Raw genomic sequence first — 8746 nt, forward strand, 5'->3', positions numbered from 1 at the left:
TAAGCTGCACTGAAAAAAGAGAAAACTTTGATCTCTATACGATACTTGGTGAAAGGCACAATGGAGCTCACTTAGCTGAAGTAATGCGTTAACTACAGGAGAAGTGCAATTACTGTATAAGTTACAGGTTGTGCGGGAGCATGCACATATCGGTAGGTCTAATGTGCTGAATGAGATAATGATTTTTCCCCATCACTCGGTGAAGGTCAAGACAGCAGATCCTAATGCATGCCACGATGTGTAAATATTGTTACAATACTGCCAGATTATGCAAAACGAAGACAACGTCAAACATTTCAAGTCTCGACATGACCCGATAATCAGTTTCTTAAAAAAATACAGTTTTATTGGAATTTTAAAAGAGCATATTATTAAATTTAGGAAGCTATAATTTTAGAGTTACGTCCCGTTGGTTATAAAAACATTCTTTTAGAGGTTTCGTGAAGCTACTACTTTTATTTTTGAATTATTCCATTTTTTCAACGTCTGAAAAGTATACAATATTGAAGCTGAAGAGCTCTGCTTTTGGAATTGGGTTCATTTTTTCATAAAAACATATGGTAAAAGTTTTAATGAAGCTACTTTCTCTACTTTTTGAATTATTACCTGAAAACCAATCCTTACATCAGAACTAGAAAAACGTGTTACATTAGCTTACCTCAGCAACCAAGATACAAAGTTAAAACTAAAGCACTGTATTTGATGTGAATAACAATGAAACTGTAGCAACTTTAACTATGATACTGTAATTTACTGAACATCAGAAATTTAGAAAGAGACAGTTCAGAGGTCATTATCTAGCCTCGCATCCAATTGAAAAATTATGAAAGTTCCAGTTTAAAAGTTATCAAGGTGAGAATTTTACCAATACAGACAGAGTACAGTTTTACTCAGAGAAAAATTGAGAATGTTATATGTCTTCAATTCAATTTCGAAGGGAGTGGTTCCTTCGTCGCTCGCAGCGTGAATGTATAGTGGCCGGGATTCCTTCACTAGGGAAGTTATTCGATCGTTGTCAGTCATACGGAAATGTGTTACGTTCCGCTGTATAATGTGTCGTGATTCTATCCGTGTGCGCTTAACCCTCGGTTGGTGTTAATGACGATTGACATAACTGTTTTTTCGATCGAGTGAGATATCGCGTATATCTTGTGAAACTGTGTAAAAGTGAACTTATTGGGATTAATATAGTATCTGAGAGGCCCATGTTTAGCTTTCGATATTTTATTTCGTATGCTGCCCGCTAATACACTTAAAATGTCTGGTAATCAGGCAATGCAGTAATATTTGGCACTTCGTTTTAGGCATAAATGAGGCCATATTACCCAAAAACGAACTGAACAAGCACTATTTCAGGAGAACATAAATGTAGTTAACGTTTTTGATTGGCTAATAAAGATTTTTTTATTACATTTGATCTTGGACCCACATTCCGGAGAACGACAGTTCAAATCCTCATATAGCCATCCACATTTAGGTTTTCCGTGATATCTCTATAGTGCTAAAGGCAAATGGCAGACGTTCCTTTGAAAGGCCACAGCTGGTTTTCTTTCCCAGCCTTCCCCATATCTAGTGTCCTCGCTGTCTACAAGGAAATAAAACACTAACCCACCTTTTCCGGACCCAACTGTTGCTGTGTGTTACCAGTGTGCAAAAATGAGCTTCAAGGGAGACTGTGATATTTACTGCTCGAGACTTTGCTGCTGAGGCTGTTTAATAAAGTTTGAAGACTGTATGTCCATAATCAGCCACAGAAAAATAGCACGTTTATCCACCTATGTAGCAATTTATGACATTTTAGCGCAACGTAGCATGTTAGAAACGGTGCAATTTGAGGAGATACTTAATGGATTGTATCACTTGAAATGCGTTAATTTCGTAATACCCAAGTATAACTTCGAAATGCACCACATACGATATTTTAGCTTTGTAATTATTGCTTATGTCAAGGACAGTGTTGTCCTAGGTTCCACATAGACCTATTATGAATAAAAATTCGATCTTTGCACCAAAATAAAACATAACATAAAAGTGTCTGTGTTATTCATCGTAATACGTAAAGACTTCTATAACTGAGCAAGCCACACATAGGTCTCTAATTGTGATATGCAAGAATAAGATCGATAGGCACCACACATGATAAAACTGTTTGATCAAAGACAGTAAGGAACTAGCTTCCCCACAGATATCTAATCCTGAACGACAATTCATTTTTAAACCAAAATAAAGTTATCTGTATTATTTATCATACAATGAAAAGATTTCTTCTGTAACAGTACACGTGAAACTAATGTCGTAACTTAACTCTTATCCAAAAGTAAAATATATACGCCACTGCGATGTAACTTACGAGCTCTCATGGCGGGTGATATGTTGGTATCCAGCCACCGGCGGAGCGAATCCAGACATGTCTTCGGTAGTCAGAGACTCAGTTCGCGTCCCGACCTATAACCAAAGACACTTCTGCTGTAGTCAATGAGATTCCAGCCCGAAGTCGCGTCGGGAAACACCCCAGACACCGAGGGGACACCAACCTGATTGCCATCTGCCATACAGCCTGACAGCCTGGAGTTACGGTCTGGGGTGCCATTTAATTTCGTAGCAGGACCCCTTTGGTTGACATCCGCGGCACCCTTACAGCACAGCGGAACGGCGACGATATTCTACGCCAATTTTCTTGCCCTTAGTGGCAAGTCACCTTGGGCTTACGTTTCAGCAAAAAAATGCCTGCCCACACACGACGAGAGTTTGTACTGTTTATCTTCGTGCCTCCCAGACACTGTCTTGGCCAGCATGGTCGCCGGATCTCTCCCCAACTGAGAACATTTGGAACATTATGTACTGGGCCTTCCAACCATCTGGGGATTTTGACTATCTAACGCGCCAGTTGGACAAAATTTGGCACAGTATTTCTCAGGAGGACACCTAAGAACTCCATCAATAACGCCAAGGCGAAACTGCTGGCATGAAACACAGGTGGGCCCACAAGTGCTTGACTTGCTTAATTTGTGAAGCCCTTTGCCTTGAATAAATCCTATTTTTTTAATTGTAATCGTTTCGTTGACTGCACGTGCACATCACATTACCGATTTCCATCCCACTCGGTTAATTCTTTCGTGGTGTGTCGCTTTTTTGTCTTTGTCTTACATTGTACATAAATAGTAATCGTCAGCTGGCTACGTTGGCGTGGAGCGCTCTGCAAGCGACCTCTTGCAGACAACTCCACATTAATTTACCAGAAAATTCGATCCGACGTTGGGAAGTTCAAAAATACCGAAATATGTGGCACAGAAGTTTTCTCGGAACGTGCTTGTACTACTGGGGGTTCATGAAGATCTTCACTATATAGTGTCCCTTTCCATATATTTGACATGAACAATATAAATAACGACGAGAGAACTATACAAGCGTAATGTTGTGTGAACTTTAATGCCTAATTGTGATACGGACAAAGTGACGAAATAACTTTGAAGACAATTTATCGATTCTGGTAACAGAAAAAAGACATTATTCTCCGTGATATAAGATCATATGTGTAAACTAAAGAACTGAACATTGTAATCTTCGTTATATTATAAAAGGCTGGAAGACAATGAACTTGGTTGTCTTCTGATGTTTTCTTGTGTCTTAGCTATTGTTTGAGTGCAGAAGATACGATTGTATTGCGATAGCTTTTGTCTTGCTCTCGTTTAATTACTAGAACATAATTGATGTGTAAAAGAGTTACGAAAATATAATAAGCTAATCTGGAGTGCAGAGTAATCATTTAAGGAACCCACGCCACATTTGTTATAACGCAAGAGTTTGTGTAGCTTTTTTTGCAGTTCCCGCGGAGTTCGTTGCGATCATCTTTGAGTGAGAAAGTTGACCGCCATTACGCGGCGCATTTAAACTTTTTATTTCCACAGGAAATTCGACGAAGCCGGAGCAGAAGAACTTAAATAAAAATACTATCAAAATTAATTAGCATCAAATCACAAGATTTATTTTACAATAAAGCGACTATTTTAAGTGATACAATTTATTATATGTCAGGTGCCTCTTTGCATAAATTTTATTAGGCTAACGCATTTGATATTATTTGTAGGTAGCCTGGTGCTCGTTTTCAACCAGAATTTAAAGTTTAATTTGGCAACCTGCAAATACAATATTGCTTATTTGTAATTGTTTCTTAAGAGGTTTTATGAAAGACAGCTTTACGAAATTTAACTTCACGAACTTAATAGAATCCTCATATAACTTAGAGCTGAAAGAGACATTACAACTATTGTGACGGACCATTATTCTCTGTGCTGCCTAACTAGTCTGAAGGTTCCGGTGGGTCGACTGGTGAAATGGACACTGATGATTCATGAAAATGATGCCGCAGCGATACGCAAAATGGACTTAAACAGAAGAACACCGGCTGCCTTCCAAGAAACTGTGGTGGAACACAGCAGTGTGGACGAATTATCAGTGATCATTTCATTATATGAAGTTGCTGTTGAACCAAGAGACTTTCCAGTGTTCTTGAAAACTGTAAAAAACCTTGATTACTAAGGAACCAACCAAACGAGAATTCCAATTAATAACAAAAGACCATAGAAGAGTAACTATGATCGGTTGGGGGGAGGGGGAGAAATAGTTACTCACGCCACCTGTCACCAGAGCTCTTCTGACTGCCGAAACTCTGGATGTTGCAAAGCTCCTTGCAGAAGGCATCATCTTGAAGAATGGAGCAGCCTGTGTGATGATCTATGATCCTGGAAGGCTTCTCTAATTCACACTAGTATCAGAGGTAATTTCACATTGCGATATCATCCAGAGGACGACAACTGCCTAGCATCCCCAGATGAATGCCCTCATAGTGTGTTTCAGTAATGATCGTTGATGACAAAGGGAGATATTGGGATACAATGCTGCAGTTCGTGACATTTGCAGTATGACGATACAGACTTTGCAACGTTCTTTCTGCTCCTTAGTCGCGAGTTAGAAAGTGCAGTGCATGCACAGTTCCCGTTTCAACTAAACGACAAAGAGGACTTGCGGAAAATCTGATGACAAGGACCGAAGAAGTAACAAAGCCGGCTCGCTAACGGAACTTTGACGTCCAGGAGAAGGACGAGAGCGCTACAACGCCAAGGACTAGGTAGCGCATACTGCTCGGGAAACTTCGTTCGGAAATGACGTCTGTGCGGAAAGTGGGACTACGGAAGTTAGTAAAGCACTACTTTGAGTTGTATCTCATCCTTCGTCGCTTGTCGTACGTCACAAACGATGCCCAGGATTATGACCTTCATCAAGAACACAAAAGCTCAGAGACATCATCGAAGCCCAACTGCAAAATGGTTCAAATGGCTCTGGCCACTATGGGACTTAACTTCTGAGGTCATCAGTCCCCTGGAACTTAGAACTACTTAAACCTAACTAACATAAGGACATCGCACACATCCATGCACGAGGCAGGATTCGAACCTGCGGTCGCGCAGTTCCAGACTGTAGCGCCTAGAACCACTCGGCCACTCCGGCCGTCAAGCCCAACTGCAGTCCTGAGGCGCAGTTCGACGGCGGGTTTTTCATGGAATGAGATGACAGAATCGTATATCGTGACGTTTCGATAGGTTAGGGCTGTATTGAAGCTCAAAATAGTGAAAAGGATGTGAAAAGGCGGACAGAACGTGTGGCTACGCCAGTGCGTCATACAGAGGGCCATCGACAAAAGCTAGATCGAGGATACTGCAGTCAGGTCGAGACCCTTTGGACCGGTGGGTCTCTGTGTTTCCACGGGTATCTGTGTATGCAGAGCAGGGATCAGTGCCGTGGGCTGTTCTGGATTTACTGTGGTGTACCTGCCAGTGTTGCTGGCTGGCTAGTTGCGGGTCGGTAGTTCAAACACATTTGATGTTTGTATACAGGGTGTACAAAAACAAGTGTCGTCAAAACTTTGCAAAAGTTCATATGAACATGGGTCTGAAAATTATTTGATAGGATGGCATAACAGAAATTGTCTGCGGTGTTTTTAGCTGTGGAATTTACCTCAGATGTGCATTTGTGCTGTTTTAGGATAACTTATTACGCATTACATTGGTGCATTCAGTGTCTGAAACGACGGGTATGTACTATTGTACAGACTAGCAGATGGTCGTGCGGAACCAGCACGTCAACTTTCCTCTGAACATCACTATGGGAGGCAGACGAGAGTTTCGAATGCCTGACCTTAAACAGCAGGTTCTTCGATCTGTGGACGAAACTTCATTAACTGGCAACAGGAGAATTGTGTGAAGGGAAGGCATTAAATAACTGACCATTTGAAACAGTCGACAAGAAAATCATCGGTATCCTACACATCTTGAACGGGTGCTAAAATTGACTGAAACAGATTTTCAGCCAAGAACATCTTTCTGTCAACGCAAACAGACAGCACACTTTTATATAAATGATATGCCTCGATGGACGATGGATCCAATATCTTCAGCGCGGACGCACATTTGCATTCGACCTCCAGCGGGAATCTAAAATTAGTGAGCATGGAGGACACGGACAGAGACAGGGGATAGGAGGCCCTAGTTGGGAATATGGGTTAGAGTCCCCATCTGGCATACATTTTCACTCGTTGCCGTTGATTCTGCACAAACTTCCGATGCAGTTAATATCATTAGTTCCTTCCCTTTCCTTTCCTTTTTCCCTCTCCTGCATCAATTTGTATAAGTATGTGTAACGTTTAGCACGTACCTTAGTCACTAACGAACCTGGCTTCTCACGTGATGGGTTATGAAAACCCTCATGAAGTGCATCAAGACAGACATCAACAGAAAATCTGCCTTAGTTTGTAGCGTAGATTTCATTGATGATCGTCTGACTCTCCTACTTCTTTCCACAACGTCTTACTGGACAAACATGTCACCAATTTCTCAGAAACGATGCTGTTCTTTCGCTTGATTATGTACCTCTAGACGTCATACAACAATGGTGGTAAATGGACGAAAGTGCTCCACCTCACATTACAGTGATGGTTCGCCAGTACCTCGATAATATCGCTGTTCTGAGGGAGCATGTACAGAATGCATTTGACTAAATACGGAACACTGGAGGAGTTATCCACATGGCACCGTAAAATATAGAATACAGGCTCAGCAGATGCATCAGACAGGAGATTTCACATCGAACAATTTCTGTAAATTTAGAAGTGTTTGGTAAATGTGTCTTTTTGGGTCTTCATAAAAAATAACTTCATAGATGTAACTGTGATTGATAAGTGTTTCTGTGCCATTAATAATAAATTCTTTCATACCCACCATAACGTAAAGGATTTTCGGATCAGTGTTCATATGATGTCAAAAAAGCGTTACACCCTGTAAATATCAGCAGCCTCCGTCTTGACCTCTTCTATTCTATCTGTACGTTTGTGTTCGCAATAAACGCCCTTCATTGTTAAGCGCTGATCTTTACTGACGACCCTGCTTTCGGATTTTAACTCGACTCTCGTTACGACGTGACAATACATAGTTTTCGATGTATTGAATTTTGCCTTGTGTCTGAACTTTTTAACGAATTTTGGGACTCAAGCACATCTAGTGGTAACTATCAGCAAAGGGGTAATAGTTTCGTAACAAATGTTAGACATAATATAGTACTTCTCAAATTTATCCGCTCCTACTTTATCGCTAGAACATATTTCTGTAAATTGTAATCTTCCCCTATGAACTGAACTCTTCTATTTCTGATCAGGGATTCACTGTAAGAAGTATTCCGGAAAGATTAAAGTGTCTAGCAAGTCGGCCGGCTGGTGTGAGCATCTACCTTCCAAGAAAGGTCATATTACAGATAAGCTGTGCAGGAAAGCCTGTTACGTTCATCATGACACTGTCCCCCTCCTTCCAGTTTCCTTAGATAACTCTCCACTAAATAGGACAGAAAGCAAACCGTATAATAAAGAATGTAGTCGTGAGGCAGCCTTTCCAAAAATGTGGGTATTTAAATAGAATAAAAACTTCATTTATATCGGACGAGATATTCACCTAGTTGCCTAATATTGCGAAATGTTATATCATTTCCCTTTCTGGGAACAGTCTATACCATACTTTCAGTCAACATGGTCGACAGTCTATAAATAGTACGCTGGCTTGTCTTCATTCCTAAATCCATTAACGTGCTTTGAATTACAATTTTACTGAAGTAATAGTATTTCAACCTGCTCTAGATTTATATTTCTGTTTGTGTACACATTAGCATACATAACTATCAAACTTCGTATAGAGACTTTCTACTCTTCAGATGTGTCACATATTTAAATAATCAGGTGGTGTGCTATCGGCATATAAAGTCTTATTCAATTCTAAAACTTTAAGTATTCATACTTCTGACAGCAGCGCAAACAATGTGTCTCTATTTCTGTGTCAGCTATTAGACGCATAATCACCGTTGTATTGTATCAATTCATTTGTATTTTTTTTTCTGTGCTTACTAGTTTCCCCCAAATCTAGCCTTCATCTAAGCAGTGTCTGTATTTCTAGTCTGTATTTCTAGCAAGCTTACTCAAATTCTCAGTAGTTTCGTTAATTCTCCTCTTAATTATATGAGCTTTTGGACACATGTTCACCATTGTATTGTATCCATTTGTTCTCCTTTTTCCTGTGATTGTTACTTTCCCAAAACTCCAATCTTCATATAAACGATGTCTGTATTTCTCTTATGCATTTCTAGTTACCTTGTTTAAATTCTCATTGTTTCATTAATTTTCCTCCTAATTCTTTGCCCATGATTTAAA

Source organism: Schistocerca americana, chromosome 2 (assembly GCF_021461395.2).
Source record: "Schistocerca americana isolate TAMUIC-IGC-003095 chromosome 2, iqSchAmer2.1, whole genome shotgun sequence".
NCBI lineage: Eukaryota > Metazoa > Arthropoda > Insecta > Orthoptera > Acrididae > Schistocerca > Schistocerca americana.